The sequence below is a fragment of the Oryctolagus cuniculus genome, chromosome 19 (assembly GCF_964237555.1).
Source record: "Oryctolagus cuniculus chromosome 19, mOryCun1.1, whole genome shotgun sequence".
In the NCBI taxonomy this organism is placed as follows: Eukaryota; Metazoa; Chordata; class Mammalia; order Lagomorpha; family Leporidae; genus Oryctolagus; species Oryctolagus cuniculus.
This window is the reverse complement of record NC_091450.1, coordinates 64,826,237-64,846,238: the sequence shown is the minus strand read 5'-3', so window position 1 is coordinate 64,846,238 and position 20,002 is coordinate 64,826,237. Positions and strand designations below refer to the sequence as shown.

At 40.6% G+C, this 20,002-nt stretch overlaps 1 protein-coding gene across 15 annotated transcripts in view; it reads right to left on the bottom strand.

Moving 5' to 3' along the window:
- Window positions 1–20,002, bottom strand: part of LOC103346711 (uncharacterized) — a 107,250-nt gene that overhangs the window by 31,060 nt on the left and 56,188 nt on the right. For 12 of the 15 annotated variants that reach the window (XM_070064713.1, XM_070064724.1, XM_070064719.1 and 9 more), the window contains 2 exons: window positions 15,679–15,789; window positions 1,926–2,023 (listed from right to left, as the gene is read on the bottom strand). The gene's annotated coding sequence lies outside the window, so the exon portion shown is untranslated. Of the gene's footprint in view, window positions 1–1,590; window positions 1,882–1,925; window positions 2,024–15,678; window positions 15,790–20,002 lie in introns of those variants that run through there. The other 3 variants (XM_070064717.1, XM_070064723.1, XM_070064714.1) reach the window with 2 other exon arrangements.

Here is a 20,002-nt window from a genome sequence, read left to right as displayed (position 1 = left end):
TCACTGGTTCCCCCTCTTCCTTTCTCTGCCTTTACAATCAGTAGAAATATGTTGCTATTATAGAAATAAGAAACTGAGGCATGATAATGTGAAAAAACACATTATTGCTATTATTATTGAAGTAAAATTCAGCTACCATAAAATCTACCACTGTTAGGCATACATTTGTTATATTGCAGAGTTTTCAATCATCCCCAATTCTAGAATATTTTGATAAACTCTCCATTTCTATCTCTTTTTTTTTGACAGGCAGAGTGGACAGTGAGAGAGAGAGACAGAGAGAAAGGTCTTCCTTTGCTATTGGTTCACCCTCCAATGGCTGCCGCGGCCGGCACACCATGCCGATCTGATGGCAGGAGCTGGGTGCTTATCCTGGTCTCCCACGGGGTGCAGGGCCCAAGCACTTGGGCCATCCTCCACTGCACTCCCTGGCCACAGCAGAGTGCTGGCCTGGAAGAGGGGCAACTGGGACAGAATCCGGCACCCCGACTGGGACTAGAACCTGGAGTGCCAGCGCTGCAAGGTGGAGGATTAGCCTAGTGAGCCGTGGCACTGGCCTCTCCATTTCTATCTTACAATGCCTGGCATCCACTCCCCCACATTCTCTCTGGAGATCCCATTTGGAATATTTCTGATGCATAGAATAATACATTTGACACTTTGCACCTGGCTTCTTTCACTTTGTGTAACATTTTCAAGGGTTATCCAGGTTGTAGCATGTATATGTACTTACACAGAATTCTATACATGAGGTCTCCTGCCTGTTTCCACCTGCATCCTGTTGGATGTTCAGAGGGTGTAATGCTACCTGTGAAATCTATTAGCATCTATGGATTACAGTGCTATATTCACTTAATGCTGTGGCTACTCTTTTGGTATAGCAGGTCCAGACTGCCACTCGTGATGTTTGCATCCATATGAACATTGTTTCATATACTGGCTACCCTACTGTCAATCCAACACATTTCTAATGGCCCAGGAAAGCAGGAAAGGATGACCCAAGTATGTGGATGCCTGTAACTCATTTGAAAGGCCTGAATGAAGCTCCTGGCTTCTGGCTTTTGCCTCGCCCAGCCTTGCCTGTTGCAGTCATCTGGGGAATGAGCCAGCAGTTGAAAAAAATCTCTCTGTCTCTCCCTCTTGTTTTGTAACTCTGACTTTCAAATAAATTAATAAATGTTTTATGCACATAATTATAGCAGTAACAGTTTAGAATAGGCACTTCTTTGGTTGGATCAGAAACTAAAATTTGAGAAGTAGAAGCTCAGTCATTATTTGTGACCTTTTCTTGAATAAACACATTTTCATTTCTGGTGTATCACTGCTATGCTGACACATTATCACCCTTACAGAAGTCATTGCTGGCCCAAGTCAAAAAGAGGATCATCTGTAAAGGATGACTGTAGAAAGTGGGCTAAATGGTCAGTGTCTACAGAGGCAAATGGTACTCTCACTGTTTTTTTCTAAGGTTTTTCTCTTAGCCAGCTCATCAGCTTGTCCCAGAGCAATAGATCATTTCCTCCGGTATCTCTAGGCTATTATGAACTCCACTCTGTCTCTTCCTATTGCACCCACAAACAAATCCATTACCTTGAATTGGCCCTGCAGGCAAAGCTTCTTCTCCAACTTGTTGAAGTGTGTTCAGGTCCTACTACTTCTATTAGACCAGAGCCTCATGGTCATATTCTTATTCTACAGGAAGTGGTACATCCACTCCCTATAAACCTAATCTGGGTCCAACAGGGAAGCTCCCTGGCCAGGTACACAAGTCACTGTGGAGTAAGTTCCTCTCCCAATCCTTACTGCTCAGCTCAGGTTGCCCCTTGAGGAGCTGGAGTAGATCAAACAAAAGTCAGTTTCTTTAAGTTTCTGATTCAGGTTATATTATTCTCACCCTCTTTTGGTGACGTTTTATATAGTGTTACCTGTTATTTCTTAGTCTAATTCTTGTCCCAAAACAGGCTTTCTTTCTTCGGTGTGCTCCCTTGGCTCTTGAATCACAAGATGTACCTCAGCCCAGATGCTGCAGGAGACAAAGAATAAAGACCAAGTTCATCTCTCAGTTGTAGTTCACCAGGCATATGTTACACACATCACAAGCCCCCAGGGACCCAGAGAAGTCTCATAAGGGACCTCAGAATGGTAGAACATTGGGAGGGAAAGCTTAATGAACTGCTACTCGAATTCCATGCAGATCTCACATGGGTAGGAAAAAAAAGGGGGGGGGGGAATGTGCATCTCTATTCCCTCTGCCATCACTGCTACAGCGGAGACCTGTGGCCAGCAAGGGGAGAGCCTACACCCAGTGTTGGACACAGGCAAGGAGCAGATGCACAAGCTTTAGTGTCAGTTGCACACCTCTGGTTGTCTGGTAATGAGAGCAGAGGGGGAAAGCTGCATAAGGGAGCCTTTTACAAGCCAGTACAATTGAGTGGCAAGTGGGGCTGAAGCCTACAAACCACAGATATAACCAGAGAGAAAAGAAGTCTACAAATACCATGAACAAAGGCAAAAATCAAAAAATCAAAACTAAGGATGACACTATGAGACCCCCAAAGGAACATCACAATATGTCAATATTAGAAAATGATGATGAAGGCCGGCGTCACAGCTCACTAGGCTAATCCTCCGCCTTGTGGCGCCAGCAAACCAGGTTCTAGTCCCAGTCGGGGTGCCGCATTCTGTCCCCATTGCCCCTCTTCCAGGCCAGCTCTCTGCTGTGGCCAGGGAGTGCAGTGGAGGATGGCCCAAGTGCTTGGGCCCTGCACCCCATGGGAGACCAGGAGAAGCACCTGGCTCCTGCCATCGGATCAGTGTGGTGCGCCAGCCGCAGTGCGCTGGTCGCGGCGGCCATTGGAGGGTGAACCAGCGGCAAAGGAAGACCTTTCTCTCTGTCTCTCTCTCTCACTGTCCACTCTGCCTGTCAAAAAAAAATTAAATAAAAATAAAAAATAATAAAAGAAAATGATGATGAAGAGATTAAGGAAATGCCAGAAACAAAATTCAAAAAATTAATCATTGGATTACATAGAAGCAATCAGAAGCAAATTCATTAACTAAAGAAAAATATATATGATTGAAAATTTTTCATTTGAAATTGAGGTTTTAAAGAGAAATCAAAATGAAATACAAGAAATGAAGAATTCAATAGCTCACATAAAAATTTTAGTGAAAAGTCTTAACAACAGAGTAGGTGAGGCAGAAGAAAGAATATCTAAGCTAGAAGACAAATCCCTGAAAATTTTATAGTCAGACCAAAAGCAAGAAGAAGAAATCAGAAAACAAAAATACTGTTGAAGAGCTGTAAGAAGCTCCTGGTTCCTGGCTTTGCATGAGCCAAGCTACAGCCATTATGGCCAATGAGGGAGTGAGCCAGCAGATGGAAAACTTCTCTCTCTCTCTTTTTCTCTCTCCCTCTCATTATCTCTCTATGTAACTCATACTTTCAAATAAATAAATAGATCTTTAGAAAAAAAGTGGAACAGCCAGGACTGAAACTGGCAACCATATGGGATGGACATTGCAGGCAGTGGCTTTACTTGCTGTCACAAGGCTGGCCACTTTCAATTTTTTTTTTTTTTGACAGGCAGAGTGGACAGTGAGAGAGAGAGACAGAGAGAGAAAGGTCTTCCTTTTGCCGTTGGTTCACCCTCCAATGGCCGCCGCTGCAGCCGGCGCACTGCGCTGATCCTGGCAGGAGCCAGGAGCCAGGTGCTTTTCCTGGTCTCCCATGGGGTGCAGGGCCCAAGCACCTGGGCCATCCTCCACTGCACTCCCTGGCCATAGCAGAGAGCTGGCCTGGAAGAGGGGCAACCGGGACAGAATCCGGCGCCCCAACCGGGACTAGAACCCGGTGTGCCGGCGCCGCAAGGTGGAGGATTAGCCTATTGAGCCACGGCGCCGGCTCTCAATTTTTTTTTTAATTATTTATTTGAAACGCAGACTGACAGAGCAGAGAAAGAAAGACATAGAGACAAACATCTTCCATTTACTGGTTCACTCCCCAAATGGCCACAACAGCAAGGGCTGGGCCAGGCTATAGCCAGGAGCCTGGAATTCCATCCAGGTCTCCTAGATGAGTGGCAAGGGGACCAAGTATTTGGGCTGCTCTCTCAGGCACATTAACAGGGAGCTGGATCATAAGTGGAGCAGCTGGAACTTGAACTGGGGCTGTGATATGGGATGCCGGTGTCATAGGCAATGGTTTAACCTGGTGCACCAAAATTCCAGCCCTCATTTGCACATGTATTTACTCTCTGTATATCAACTTTCACAAATAATAAAAAGCATTTGATATTTGTCTTTGTGAGTCTGGGTTAATTCACTTAGCTGATGAAGTCCATTCCATCCATTTTGTTGCAAATGTCAAAATTTCATTCCTTTTTCATAGCAAATTAAACAATTCTTATGTAAAAGTATCTCTTTTTTATCCAGTAATGTTTGCAGACATCTATGTTTTTTATACTTTTCAGAAGGTTTCATTTTTAAGAAACCATTTACTTAATGTGTATAAATTTCATGAGTACGTCTTTAGGAATACAGTGATTCTTCCTGCCATATCCACCCTCCCACCCCACTTCCCTCCCCACTTACTACTCCTTCTCATTCCCAGACCCATTCTCCATTAAGATTCATTTTTAATTAACTTTATATACAGAAGACCAACTCTATACTAAGTAAATATTTCAACTATTTGCACACAAGAACACAATATATATAAAAAACTGAGAACAAGTTTTACAGTTGAATTTAATAGTATGACTTATTTAGGACCAAGGTCCTGCATGGGAAGTAAGCGTACAGTGACTTCTGCTGTTAATATGCCTTGAAATCTGGTATGGTAATGCCTCAGGCTTTGTGTCTGTGGTATACAATTGTGTTAGCTAATCAAGGTCACCTGTGTTTCCAAATGAATTTCAGCATCACTTTTTCTAGATCTGAGAACAATGATTTTGGTATTTTAATTGGTATTGAACTGAATCTGTAAATTGCTCTTGGAAGTATGGACATTTTGGTGATACTGATTCTTCCAATCCATGAGCATAGAAGTTTTTTTTTTTTCATTTTATGTGTCTTCTTTTTTTTTTCTTTAGTGTTTTATAATTCTCATTGCACAAGTCTTTGACATCCTATGTTTATTCCTAGGTAAATTTATTCCTAGATCTCTTTTTCCCTCTACATCTCTTTCTCTGTCACTCCCTCTTTCTCTGTCGCTCCTTCTTTCTCTGTCACTCTGCCTTTTAAATAATAATAATAATAATAATAATAATAAAATGGCCAACAGACATTTGAAAAAAATACTCAGGATCACAAGCCATTAGGGAGATGTAAATCAAAACCACAATAAGGTTTCAACTCACTCCAGTCAGAATGGCACTCACACAGAATTCAACAAGTAACAGATGCTGGTGAGGATGTGTGGAAAAAGGTATCCTAATTCACTGTTGCTGGGAATGTAAACTGGTGTAGCTACTGTGGAAGACAGTCTGGAGATACCTCTGAAGTCTGAATATACACCTACCACCTGACCCAGCCATCCCACTCCTGGAGATTTAGCCAAACCAAAAGAAATCAACATATGAAGGTGTTATCTGTATACCCATGTCCACTGCAGCACAATTCACAGTAGCTAAGATATGGAATCAACTCAGATGTCCATCAACTGTTGGCTGGATAAAGGAATTATGGCATATACACTATGGAGTACTACTCAGTTGTAAAAAAAATGAAATCCTCTCTTTTGCAACAAAATGAATGTGAGTGGAAACCACTATACTTACTGAAATAAGCCAGTCTCAAAAAGACAGATACCATATGTTTTCCCTGATCCAAGGTAACTAATAGAGTACCTGAATTGTAATGTGTTGTAGTGAAATGGACATTTTGAGGTATCTGATGATTGTTTACAGCCTTTGTCTCATCTGTTGAGCAGCAGTGGGTTTTTTCTTCATACTATTTGTTGAACTCCTTTATTTAGTGTAGGGTTAACTTGATGATCATTAACTAAACTGAAAGTAGATCTTTATAAAAATTAAGAGTGAGAATGAGATAGGGAAGAGGAAGAATAGTTGGAGCATGGGTGGGAGGGAGGATAGGGTAGGAAGTATCACTGTGTTCTAAATCTGTATATATGAAATACATGAAACTTGTATAACTTAAATAAAATTTTTAGAAACATGATTCCAAATTCTGCAAAAAGAATAGAAGAAAATAAAAAATAATAATAAAACTAGCCACCATACAGTGATACACATGAGAGTTTATGTTAACACTGATTTATAATCTTAGTTTTCCATTGATAGACTGTCAACTACCAGTAGTCTTCTGAGTGAGCCCAAACTCCAGTAGTCTCAACTGATATAATCATAACCCCTTGAAGGTTCACAGACAGTAACTGATCGACTGAGTCCAGGAAGCCCACTAAATCCACTAAGGCATGAGAGTTCAGAACAATCTATTCCTGGAGCCAACATTATGGCATAGCAGATAAAGCTACCATCTGCAGGGCTGGCATCCCACATGAGCACCTGTTCAAGTCCCAGCTGCTCCACTTCTGATTCAGCTTCTTGCTAATATGCCTGGGAGTGCTGCAAATGAGCCAAAAACTTGGGACCCTGCTACCTATCTTGGATATCCAGATGGAGTTCAAGGTTCCTGGTTTCAGATTACCTCAGCCCCAGCTATTGTTGCCATTTGGGGTATGAAACAGAGAGGGGAAAATGTCTCTCTGTCTCTTCCTCTCTCTGTAACTCTGCCTTCCAAATAAATAAATAATCCTTTTACAATGATATATTATTAAGTGATTGCATTTTGAAATTAGTATGTTACATCAGATAAAAGGAAAAGAAGATAATTTCACAAATGTAGAAATAGTGTGCTCATCTCCATAGAAGGTGGGCAGAGGAGGAAGAGAAAAAAGAGCAGAAATAAAAGATACATGATAGTTATGGATTTATGAATTAGAGATAGACATTTGGCCTAGAGGTTAAAATATTGGTTGGGTTGCCATGTCCCATATCTGAGTATTTGGGCTCAAGTCCCAGCTTTGCCCCAGATTCCAGTTTCCTGCCAATGCAGATCCTAGAAGGCAGTGGTAATGCCTCAAATAATTTGGCCCTTGCCTTCCACTTTGGTTCAAGAATTGAGCTCCTGGCTCCAAGCTTAAGCATGGCACTGCCTCAGCCATTGCATGCACTTGAGATACGGCTCAGTAGATGGGAGCTCTGTCTGTGTGAGTGTGCTTCTCAAGAAATAAACAAAACAATTTTGCCGATTATTACTGTTCCTATTTCACTCAAACCACCAAAAGCAGACAAGATAATAACTAAACTATATTAACCTTTCTTGAGTGACGAGGACTCTACTAGATGCCCTCTGTTAGAGTCCTTATTTTTCTTGGCTGTCATTGATCACAATTTTAAGATATGCCACTCCTTGATTTAAGGTTAAAAAAAGCAGGCTCAGAGAGGATAATTAATTTTCTTCATATCACACATCTAAGGGTTGACACAAACCAGTTGTGGAATTAAGTCTTTCTAAACCCAAAGGAGGGACTAGCGTTGTGGCATAGTGGGTTAAGATTCAGCCTGCTGTGCCAGCTTCCCATATAGCAGTGGTTCAAGTCCCAGCTGCTCTTCTTCCATCCAGCTCTCTGCTATGGCCTGGGAAAGCAGTAGAAGATGGCTCATGTCCTTGGGCCCCTGCATCCATGTAGGAGACCCAGAAGAGGTTCCTGGATCCTGGCTTCAGATCAGCTTGGCTCTTGGAGTTGTGGTCATTTGGGGAATGAACCAGCAGAACAGAAGACTTCTTGCTCTCAGACTCTCTCTGTCTCTTGCTCACATTCTCTCTCACTCTAACTCCTCTCTCTATAACTCTCAGTCTTTCAAATAAATCTTTTTTAAAAACCCAAAGGCCTAATTTAAGTCCATCAGTTTGCAAGACTTGCCATTTTTTTGTTATTCAATAGCCTGAAGCTGGTTCAGTAGGAGTTGCTTGCTTATTTCAAAAGAAAGGATACAACATAAATCAATTCAAAGCTAATAGCTGAGAGTCACTCAGGTGATTTTGAGAAAATACCAACTCCTGGTAATCTATATTTCCAACTGTGTATCTAATTTCATGAGCAATGCTAGTGCTGGAGGCCTCTACACAAAATTATTCCCTTTGAAATATGATTGACTAATGTCCTATCAATACATGCTTTCAGGGCCATTCTAAGACTTGCAAACCACCCATTTGTCTGTACCCAACAGCCTAAAGATAACAATTCATTGTGGAATAAGTGCAGAGATGTGTAAAATTGCTCAAAATCATTATTTCTTTATTTATTTTATTTATATAAAACATAAGTAATGTATGATTGTGGAGTAACACACTGATTCTTACTAAAATAAATTAGTTTTGTAATGAATTCTTACCTTGCCATGATTACAAGTAATTTTTAACAGGGCAACTATAACAATGAATATATCCAAACACATTATTTATTAATGGCATGCTAAGTCCACAATCAAAACAGGCATCTAGGGTCCAGTGCTGTGGTGCAGCACATTAAAACACTGGCCTGAATCACCAGCATCCCATATGGGTGCCGGTTCTAGTTCTGGCTGCTCCACTTCCAATCCAGCTCACTGCTATGTCCTGGGTAAGCAGAAGATGGCCCAAGTCCTTGGTCTTCTGCACCCAAGTGGGAAAACCCAGAGGAAGCTCTGGCTTCTGGCTTTGGATTGGCACAGCTCCAGCTGTTGAAGTTATCTGGGAGTGAACCACAAGAAGAAAGACCTCTCTCTTGCTCTGCCTCTCCTTCTCTATCTGTGTAACTCTTTCAAATAAAGATTATTTTAAAAAAGGAACATAAAAAAAGAGTTTGGCAAACTTGCTGTATATAAAATAGGCTCACATAAATCAATAGCCTTTGTATATACAAACAATGCCATGGCTGAGTAAAAGCTTCAAAGATCAATCACATTCACAGATTGGATTAAGATAGCAGAGTAGGGAAGGAGCTCAATTATCTAGTCTAGGATAAGATAGTTTAAAAAAGGGAGAGAGTGCAGTCTCAGAGAAGAGGTAGGGAGAAAATGACAGAGGGAATTCCACACAAATTAAAGGGCCACAGTAAACCTATAAGGAAGGTGTCGACATGTACAATTCATGATCCCAGAAGCTGCGAGCCCCTGCACCAGCTTTGCAGAATAAGGTGAGATTAGACTGAAACAGCCTAAGCCATGGGTGATGAAACTGCTGGAAAAGCCTGGAGGGAATAGGGCTTGGAGCCCTGTAGGCGATAGTGTACCTGCCAAACAGAGGAGGAAAAAAATAGCTCATGTTTCTCCTTCCCCGATCACCCTGCCGTGGCATCCTGAAACAAGCTGATAGAGAGTGGGAGCCATTTTGGACGTACATAAAAGCTGCACAGTTCATGTCCATGCACAGGAACCAGCCAAGCAGAAACTCCTGAGTCTGGCAGGGAAAAGTGACAGGGGGCAGGGTGCTCATTACTGTGGGAGCCTTGTGTGCTGGGACTGTAAAAACACTGAGGCTACAGGACTGGGAAAACACTGAGATTGCATGGGAAGGCTCAGGGTGTGGCTGAGACTTTGGGTAATCACTGTGGGGGGCTCCACATACTCAGGGGTCCCTGGTTCCCTGGTGAGGGACATTGCTGGGGAATCTGCTACACTGAGGATTGCATAGGTCCTTTGTGTGGGCCTTGTAGAACTGTGGATGAATATTATACCCACTGGGACTAATGCCCAGGCACTGATGTGCTTCAGAGGAAGTGAGCTGAGTCTATATGGACAGAACAGAAGAAACCTTCCCTCTGATTAAAAAAAAAACATAGAGAGAGAGATTTACCACACCCAACCTGGGTGCCAGCTTAACACTCCCTTCCACCTGGAACAGTGTACAGAGCTCCCTGGCCACATCCACCACATGCCTCTAGGTAATCACTGAAAGCAAACACTCTCTAATTATGCAGATATAGTCCAAAGATAAAACCTGCCACAGCAAAAAAAGAAAATAAAAGAAGAAGAAACCAACAAGTATCTGCACAAATGCCAAATAATAAATGCACCAATTCAAGAGACAAGAATAAGAAACACAACATGATGCCCCCAGAAGAATACAACACTTCAATACTAGATGGTGAAGATGAAGAGATTGAAGAAATGACAGAAATGGAATTCAAAAAAATTGAAAGTAGGATTACTTAGAAGTAATCAGAAGCAAATGCATGAACTAAAGAAATCCATACATGAAAGAAAACAGCTCCCACGAAACTGAGATCTTGAAGAGAAACCAAAATGAAATTTTTGAAATTAAGAATTCAATAGAACAAATTAAAAATGCAGTGGAAAGCCTTAACAACAGAATTTGTAAAGCAGAAGAAAGAATATCCAACTTAGAAGACAAATTGCATGAAATTAGACAGCCAGATAAGAAACAACAAGAAGAAATTAGATAACTAAAAAACACTGTTGGGAATCTACAGGATACTATCAAGTGACCCAATATACAGGTTATAGGAGTTCCTGGAGATGTGGAAAGAAAAAAAAAAGGATTAGAAGGCCTTTTCAGTGAAATAATATGAGAAATCTTCCCTAATTTGGAGAAAGAAACAGACATCCAAGTACAGGAAGCACTCACAGTTGACTTCTCACCAGAAACTATAGGCTAGGAGAGAATGGAGATACAGTCTAAGGCTTAAGAAAAAAATAACTGTCAACCCAGAATACTGTACCCTGCAAAGCTCTCATTTATGAATGAAGGTGAAATAAAGACTTTCCATAACAAACAGAACTTGAAAGAATTTGTCAGGACCCATCCAGCCTTGCAAAAGATGTTTAGGATGATCTGCACACAGAAACACAGAAACATGGTCATCACTAAAAAAGAAGGTAAAGGAAGAAGATCTCCAAGTAAAAGCAGAAAAGGAAATCCAAAGTAAACACACACACACACACACACAACCAAGAATATTTATGGAAAAATGGCAGGGCAAAGTTATTACTTATAGATAATCACCTTTAATGTAATGGCCTCAACTCTCCAGTTAAAGACACAGACTGGGTGAATGGATTAAAAAACAAAACCCTTCAATTTGCTGCCTGCAAGAAACACATCTCACCAACAAAGATGAATGCAGAGTAAAAGTGAATGGATGGAAAAAGATTCCATGCTAACATAAAGCTAAAAAGAGCTGGTGTGACCATTCTAAGATCAGAGAAAGTAGACTTTAACACAAAAACTGTTGGAGGAAACAAAGAGGGACACTATGTAATGATTAAGGGATAAATTTAACAGGAAGCTGTTACTATTATGAATGTAACAAATAACAGTGCACCTGGCTATTTAAAAGAAATGTAAAGGGACCTAAAGGGAGGCATAGATTCAAATACAACAACAATGGGAAACTTCAATACCCCACTTTCAGTAAGGAACACATCAACCAGACAAAAGTCAGCAAGGAAGCAATAGACTTAATTGACACTATAGACCAAATGGACCTAACAGATATCTACAGCACTTTTCATCCTATAGTTGCAGAATACACATTCTTATCAGTGTATGGAGCTTTCTCTAGGATTTAACACGTTAGGCCATAAAGCAAGTCTCATCAATATAAAAAAAATCAAAATCATACCATGCATCCTCTTGGACCACAATGGAAAAAAACTGGGAATCAGCCACTCAGAAATCTCTAGAACATACACAAGCACATGCTCCTGAATGAACAGTGTGACATAGACAAAGTCAAAAGAGAAATTAAAAAATTCTGGGAATAAATGAAGGTGATGATACAACACATCAAAACTTATGGGATATAGCAAAAGCAGTATTAAGAGGAAAGTTTATAGCACTAGGTGCCTACATCAAGAAATTGGAAAGGCACCAAATAAATGAGGTAGCAATGCATCTCAAGAATCTAGAAAAACAAAAACAAAAACAAAACACCCAAAACTAATAGGAGAAAAGACATAATTAAAATTAGAAAAGAAATCAACAAAATTAAAACCAAAAAAAAAAAGATCAGCAAAACGAAGAACTGGTTTTTTTGAAAACAATAAACAAAATTGAAAAACCATTGTCCCAAATAACCAAAAAAAAAAAGAAGACCAACATTAATAAAATTAGAGGTGAAAAATGAAATGTAACAACAGACACCACAGAAATAAAAATCATCATCAGAAATTACTACAAAGAGCTGCATGCCAACAAGCCAGGAATCCTAGTAGAAATGGGTAGATTCCTGGACACATACAACTTCCCTAAATTGAGCCATGAAGACAGAGAAAACCTAAACAGACCCATAAACAGGACAGAAATTGAATCAATAATACAGACCCTCCCAATAAAGAAAAACCAAATGGCTTCAGGACCGAATGGCTTCAATGCTGAATTCTACCAGAGATTTCAAGAAGAAGTAACTGCAATTCTTCTTGAGCTATTCAAAACAATTGAAAGAGGGAATCTTCCCAAATTCTTTCCATGAAGCCAGCATCACCATAATTCCTAAATCTGAAAAAGATGCAATTGAGAAAGAAAATTACTGACACTTTTCCTTAATGAACATAGATGCAAAAACCCTCAACAAAATCCTAGTGAATTGAACCTGACAATTCAGAAAGATCATTCACTGGACTAAGTGGCACTGATCTCTGGTATGCAGGTATGGTTCAACATTTGCAAATCAATCAATGTGATACATCACATTAACAAACTAAAGAACAAAAACAATATGATTATATCATAGATAAAGAGGAAAACATTTCATAAAATATAACACCCTTTCATGATTAAATCTCTAAGCATTTGATACATACAACATGATTTTATGATGAAAACTCAAATAAATTGGGTATAGAAGGAACATTCTTCAACATGACCAAGACAATATAACAAACCCACAGCCAGCATCCTAGTGAATGGGGAAAAGTTGGAAGCATTCCTATTGATCTGGAACCAGGCAAGGATGCCCAATATCACAACTGATATTCAATATAGCCTTAGAAGATTTATCCAGAGCCATTAGAGAAGAAAAAGAAATCAAGGTATACAAATTAGGAAGGAGGGTGTCAAACTCTCCCTATTTGCAGATGACATGATTCTATGTATAGGGGATCCAAGAGACTCCACTAAGAGACTACTGGAACTCATAGCAGAGTTTGGTAATGTAGCAGGATATAAAATCAATCCACAAAAATCAAGAGCCTTTGTATACACAGACAATGTCATGGCTGAGAAAGAACTTCTAAGATCAATCTCATTCACAATAAGTACAAAAAATCATATACCTTAGAATAAACTTTTTTATTTTTTTGACAGGAAGAGTGGACAGTGAGAGAGAGAGAGAGAGAGAGAGAGACAGAGAGAAAGGTCTTCCTTTTGCCATTGGTTCACCCTCCAGTGGCCGCCACTGCTGGCGCACTGCGGCCAGCGCACCGTGCTGATCCGATGACAGGAGCCAGGTACTTATCCTGGTCTCCCATGGGGTGCAGGGCCCAAGTACTTGGGCCATCCTCCGCTGCACTCCCTGGCCACAGCAGAGAGCTGGCCTGGAAGGGGGGCAATCGGGACTGAATACAGTGCCCCGACCGGGACTAGAACCTGGCATGCCGGTGCTGCAAGGTGGAGTATTAGCCTGGTGAGCTGCAGCACTGGCCAGAATAAACTTAATCAAGGATGTCAAAACTCTCTCTGGAGGCGACTTCCTCTGAAGGGAGGAAGGAACCTCCACTGTGATACGGTCTTGACTAAACAAGTTCAGAGTCAGTGAACTCAAGGGGCTTCCATAGCCTAGACGGCTCATAGCAAGAGTTTCGGGTGATTGCTGATGTCATAAATAAGAGTGCCAGTTGTTAAATCAACAATGGGAGTCACTGGGTACATGCTCCCCATGTAGGATCTCTGTCCTTAATGTGTTTTACTATGAAACTTAAAAACAACACTACTAATCGAACAATACCCTATACCTTGTGCGTTTGTGTAAGTGCAGCCTGTTGAAATCCTTGCTTCATATATACTAAGTTGATCTTCAGTATATGAAGGCAATTGAAAATGAAACTTGATGAAGGGTGGGATGGGAGAGGGTGTGGGAGAGGGGAGGGCCACAGGAGGGAGGGAGGTTGGGGGGGAAGCCACAACAATACAAAAGTTGTACTTTGTAAATTCACATTTATTAAATTAAAAATAACTCTCTCTGATGAGAATAAAAAACATTAAAGAAAGAAATAGAAGATGACACAAAAAAATGGTAAAATCTTCCATGTTCATGGATTGGAAGAATCAATATCATCCAAATGTCTATATGTCCAAAAGCACTTTACAGATTAAGTAAGGTACAAATAAAAATACCAAAGACATTCTTCTCAGATATAGAAAAAGTGATGCTGAAATTCATATGGAAACACAGGAGATCCCAAATAGCTAAAGCAATCTTATACAACAAAACAATGCCAGAGGCATCACAATACCAGATTCCAAGACATACTACAGGGCAGTTTTAATCAATACAGCTGGATACTGGTACAAAAACAGATGGATAGACAAATGGAATAGAATAGAAATCAATCCAATCCAAACATTTACAACAAACTTGTATTTGAAAAAGGAGCTAAGGTCAATCCCTAGAGAAAGACAGTTTCTTCAACAAATGGTGCTGGGAAAACTGCATTTCCACATTCAGAAGCATGAAGCAAGAAACTACCTTATAACTTACACAAACATCCACTCAAAATCGATTAAACACATAAATCTACACCCTGATACCATCAAACTATAAGAGAACATTGGGGAAACCCTGCAAGACATTGGCATATACAAAGACTTCTTGGAAAAGACCCCAGAGGTACAGAAATCAAAACCAAAATTCACAAATGGGATTCCAGCCAATTGAGAAGCTTCTGTGAAGCAAATGAAACACTCAGGAAAGTGAAGAGGCATCCAAGAAAATGCGAGCAATTATTTGTAAACTATTCAACTCATAAAGGTTTAGTAACCAAAATATGTAAAGTGTGGAGAATGTGACTGGAAATTGGAGAGGGAGGAAGATAAGGGGTGGGAGAGTGTGTAGAAGGGCAGGTATGGTAGGAAGAATCACTCTATTTCTAAAGCTGCACTTATGGAATGCATGAAGTCTGTATTCCTCATACAAGAGATTTCTTTGTGGAGAACAATTTTAAAAGATAAAAATTTTTAGAAGTCCATCTACACAATGGGCACTGTAACACCAGCAAAAGCTAAAATACATGAATCAAGGACCTAAATCCATGACCTGATACTATCAAATTACTAGAGCACATTGGGGAAAGTCTACAAGACATTGGCATGGGCAAGGACTTCTAGGAAAATACCCTGAGGCACAGGTAAACAAATCCCATTGACAAATGGGATTACACAGAGCTGAGAAGATTCTGCACTGCAAAATAAACATTCAAAACAGAGAAGAGGCAACCAACTGAATGGGAGAAAATATTTCCAAACTGCAATTATGCCACTGAATTGTACACTTAAAAGTGGTTAAAATGGCATATTTTGTTAGTTAACACAGTAAAAAAAAGAAGAAACTTACTTGTTCTGGCAAATATGAACTCAACATTCTTATCAGTTACAAAATTGGAAATTTCATAACACACATAAAAAACTTGATGTAACAGATATATTATAACTCACCAAGTCTTCTCTAGGTTGTAATTTAGAGACTTTGGAACTTTAGGGTAATTTCCACTGGAGTTATTCTGACTACTGTATGCATATCTATATTTATTCTCTTTATCAGGTCATCTGGAATCAGAAATTTAAAAAGAAAGAAAAATATAATATAATTACATTCAAATTAAATGTTAGGTATTATCTTTGAGGAGTTTACATTTGTGAAAGTTGACAACCAATGGAAAAGTTGGACTAGTCAAAGATAATCACCGGAGCAGGTGCTGTGGCCCAGGAGGTTAACACCATGGCCTGAAGTGCCACCATCTCATACAGGTGACAGTTCAAGTCCCAGCTGCTCTACTTTCAATCCAGCTCTCTGCTATGGCCTGTGAAAACATAAGAAGATGGCCTGAGGCCTTGGGCCCCTGCACTCCCGTGGGAGACCTGGAAGAAGCTCCTGGCTCCTGGCTTTGGATCAGTCCAGATCTGGCCATTGCTGCCAACTGGGGAGTGACCCATCTGATAGAAGACTGCTCTCTCTCTCTCTCTCTTTCTCCCCTCTGTGTAACTCTGACTTTCAAATAAATGATAAAAAATAAATCTTTAAAAAACAAAGATAATCACAGATCATCTGCTATAGGCACAATTAAATCCACATAAAAACTTAATGAATAAAGTAGAGTGTAAAAGTTCCCACATCCATTGATGAAAATGGTCTAAACTTATGAAGAGTTAAAATTGTATATGTGCGGATGTAAAAAGTTAAGCTTAAGCTTACAGGTTTAAACCTTCCTGGTGCAGCTGTGAAAATAAGACAGAGTAAAGTAGCACCTTGACAGTAGGGACTCCATTTTGGAGCACTTCTGGGAAAGCAACCCCCCCCCCACCGTGAGACTCTGGTCTGAAACTATGATCTCAAATAGTCGGACAATAGCAGTGCACTACATCACCCTTGGCAGAGCACAAAAACCCCCTAGCATGATTGCTCAAGCTTAAAAGTAGAAAGGTTGCACCTGGGTTACCTGGGCTAATAATAAAGATGTGATTTGTATGTGTCTTACATTAATGTCAAGTCCTAATTGCTAATTGTAATATTGTAACTGGTATTGTCAAGATTATGATAAATATTAATTTCACTTAGGTTTTAGGTTATGTTGACCCCAGTAACCATATACTCTCTTTTGATTTTATGTACTCTCTTTTGATTTTAGCAACTGTGTATAACAACCATGCATAGCAACCATGTATTCCCCCCTTCCCGGTTTTGCGGTTTTTGCCTTTATAAACCCTAACCTTTGGTTATTCGGGGCTGCTCTGCTCATGATGATCAGACAGCCCCAGCATGCTGGATAATCAATAAAACTTCCCCGTGCTGTTTGCATAAGAGACGTGTCTCTTGGTGACGTTTTTCGGGCGGTCGACTCTAACACTTAGATTGTGATAGTTGTACAACTATTACTAATACACTAAAGTCAACTGAATTGTACATTTCAATTTTATCTCAATGAAGATGTTTAAATTTTTTCTCAGGGTTAGTGAGGTGGTGTGGTGAGTTAAGTTGCCTCTTACATTGATGGCATCCCGTATTGAGTACTGCTTCAAGTCCTGGCTGCTATGTTTCCAATGCAGCTCCTGTTAATGTACCTTGGAAAGCAGCAGCAGATGGCTCAGAAAACAGAAAACAATGATCTGGAGCTTTAGAAAATGATGTAGGCAAAGATTAAAGCTTTGCACGTTATTTGCACAAGGTCATAGATGAGACTGTGGGAATAGAAACAAAAACCTACCAAGGAAACACTTTCCTTTCCTATTTTCCATCCTTTCCCTAAGCTTGCCCCTCTTTATCACATTGAAGTTTCACTTCACAGTGGCTCAACGTTATGTCCAGGTACACAGAGCTGGCAACTCATGCTATACAAATTCAGCATTAGCATCCAGGGCAAGCATGAGGGGTAAGAACACTGTTGTCCCTGTCTACTTCCTCTCCCAGATGTGCACATTAAGAGCACACACTAGCCGCATAAGCAACTTTGAGTGCATTCCCACCAAGGCACAAGCAGGGAGGGTATCACACACACCAGATCTCCTCCTATACTGGGTATTTTCCTGCACTTTCCAGAACATTGGAATAAACCTCCTCTGAGGCTCCTTAGGGCATCCCATGCTAAGAGTGACCCCTGGACCCAGTCTAAAGGTTGGAACTCTTGTACTACCTCATACAACTTTGCAACCTCAGGCAAGTATTTTGTACCATCTAGGCCTATATCAGTCCCAACATTTACTTGCCCAAGCTTACTTGGCCACAAAGACTTGACACTGCAGAACCATGCCCCTCCCCATGACTCTTTTTTTTTTAACTTTTATTTAATGAATATAAATTTCCAAAGTAAAGCTTGTGGATTACAATGGCTTCCCCCCCATAACTTCCTACCCAACTGCAACGTTCCCCTTTCCCGCTTCCTCTCCCCTTCCATTCACATCAAGATTCATTTTAAATTCTCTTTATATACAGAAGATCAGTTTAGCATATATTAAGTAAAGATTTCAACAGTTTGCACCCACATAGAAACACAAAGTGAAAAATACTGTTTGAGTACTAGTTATAGCATTAAATCACAATGTACAGCACATTAAGGACAGAGATCCTACATGAGGAGTAAGTGCACAGTGACTCCTGTTGTTGACTTAACAAATTGACACTCTCATTTATGGCATCAGTAATCACCCTAGGCTCTTGTCATGAGTTGCCTAGGCTATGGAAGCCTTTTGAGTTCACCGACTCTGATCATATTTAGACAAAGCCGTAGTCAGAGTGGAAGTTCTCTCCTCCCTTCAGAGAAAGGTACCTCCTTCTTTGATGACCTGTTCTTTCCACTGGGATCTCACTCACGGAGATCTTTCATTTAGGTCATTTTTTTTTCAGAGTGTCTTGGCTTTCCATGCCTGAAATACTCTCATGGGCTTTTCAGCCGGATCCACATGCCTTAAGGGCTGATTCTGAGGCCAGAGTGCTGTTTAGGATATCTGCCATTCTGTGAGTCTGCTGTGTATCTCGCTTCCCATGTTGGATCATTCTCTCCCTTTTTTATTCTATCAGTTAGTATTAGCAGACACTAGTCTTGTTTATGTGATCCCTTTGGCTCTTAGTCCTATCATTATGATCAATTGTGAACAGAAATTGATCACTTGGACTAGTGAGATGGCACTGGCCTCCCCTGTGACTTTAAGCATTGCCTTTTATAATATTGGTTTCCAATTTACATATTAAAATGTATTCTAGGGGGCCAGCTCCATAGCACAGTATGTTAATCCTCCACCTGTGTCACCGGCATCCTGTATGGGCCCTGGTTCTAGTCCTGGGTGTCCCTCTTCCAATCCAGCTCTCTGTTATGGCCTGGAAAATCTTTAGGAGATAGTCCAAGGCCTTGGGCTTCTGCATCTGTATGGGAGACTGGGAGGAAGCACCTGGCTCCTGGCTTTGGATTGGTGCACCTCAGCCATTGTGGCCATCTGGGGAGTGAACCAACAGAAAGAAGACCGTTTTCTCTGTCTCTTCCTCTCACTGTCTGTAACTCTACCTGTCAAATAAATAAAACCTTTTTTAAAAATGTTATTCTAATTCATGAATATTATATAAACTTTCCCCAAAATCTTAAAATGTATACTAATCCAACTTTACCAAAATTGGAGAGCTTCTACATTTTTTCAAAGATTTATTTATTTATTTGAACATCAGAGTTACACAGAGAGAAGGAGAGGTAGAAGGAGAGAGAGAGGTCTTCTATCCACTGGTTCACTTCCAATAGACCACAATGGCTGGAGCTGAGCCAATCTGAAGCCAGGAGCCAGGAGCTTCTTCTAGGTCTCCCACATGTGTTCAGGGACACAAGCACTTAGGCCAACTTCTGCTGCCTTCCCAAGCCATAGCAGAGAGCTGGATCTGAAGTGGAGCAGCTGAGACTTGAACCAGTGCCCATATGGGGTGCCAGCAGCTGCTTTACACTCTCTGCTACAGTGTTGGCCCCAAGCTTCTACAACTTTGCTGTAATTTTAGAGTATTGTTCAAATCCTCAAGACCATTCCAGATGACATTCAGCACATGAGCCTGTCCAACTCCTTGACTGTAATCTGAGGCAATGTGGTTTTGATCTGGTGGCTCTCACATTGGCTTCTCTTTTTCAGGTGAAAGGACATTTTGCTTGGGTTTATTTTGCCACTGCTCAGGAGAAAGTAGCTTAGTTGGCTTTCCATAGGTCACAGTGATGCTCTCACAGTCCACTGAAATCTCACAGTATGTTTCATAAGACCCAGAAACTCCCACAGTATATAACTGAAATTGCTTGGG